Below are 1,136 nucleotides of genomic sequence, written 5' to 3'. Positions count from 1 at the left end.
TTGTGCCAACATCAGTTAAGATTTTAAATAATGTTGCTTGATGCTTAGGGGTTGTGTTGTGATTTGCTTATGGTAGTCTGTTGTGTGCTGGTGTTATTCTCAATACATGAGTCGCTGATGTGCAATACTGTGATGTGTAGTCACTTATGTGTTTTAAGATTTTTATGGTGTATGCTTCTTATTCCTCTGGACTATTATTGAAAGGCCTGTGGCCTCGTGCCTATGACCGAATCACAGCCGTGACGATATGCGAGTATAACATCACTCCCTCTTGTGTGATATTGCTTAAATATCATATCACATCATATCATATCATATCGTATCACATTGTATCGCATCATATCGTATCACATCGTATCGTATCACATTGTATCGTATCATATCGTATCGTATCGTGTCATTATCATATCATATCATATCATATCACACTGTATCAGTCGGCTGGGCCCTTCTCCCTACGTCAGCGTGAGTTTGCTATGGATTCTCTGGCTTCATCCCACAGTCCAGAGACATGCAAGTTAATTGGTGACATTGAATTGCCCATACTTGTGAATGAGAGTGTTAATGGGTGTCTGTCTCTATGTATCAGCCCTGCGATAGCCTGGCGATCTGTCCAGGGTGTACTCCACCCCTCAACATTTTTTGACTGAGTTCCAATAATACTTGATGTGCAAGTTCAACGCCTTCACTAAACTTTGAAGATAAATAAAATAAGTAACCAGTTTCTTATACTGTCATCTGAAAGTAAAGATTGCCTTGTTGTCATAAACACCCACGCACACACTTTTGGACTTCTACCCAAGTGACATTTTAAATGCAAGACTTGTACTAGTTTCATGTTGGCTGTAGCGATACACAGTGCTTGGCCACAGTCACGTTTCCTTAATCCCTACAACAGCGGTGACAAGTGCAAAGTTATTAGGATTCAGAGTCAGGACAGTCACACTTATGAGAAGAATCAGATTGAATAATACAATCATTTTCCTTTAATGGACTTTCAGAAGCATTCGGTCTCTGTTAATTCACTCATGCAAAAATATGCACAAACTCCACTGTGATTTTCAGACAAACTTTACTTGAAAATACAAAACAGAAAGAAACTCAAATTGAAAAACACGAAGGCAACAATATGAATA

This window comes from Epinephelus fuscoguttatus, linkage group LG5, assembly GCF_011397635.1.
Source record: "Epinephelus fuscoguttatus linkage group LG5, E.fuscoguttatus.final_Chr_v1".
Lineage (NCBI taxonomy): Eukaryota > Metazoa > Chordata > Actinopteri > Perciformes > Serranidae > Epinephelus > Epinephelus fuscoguttatus.
This window is presented reverse-complemented; position numbering follows the sequence as displayed.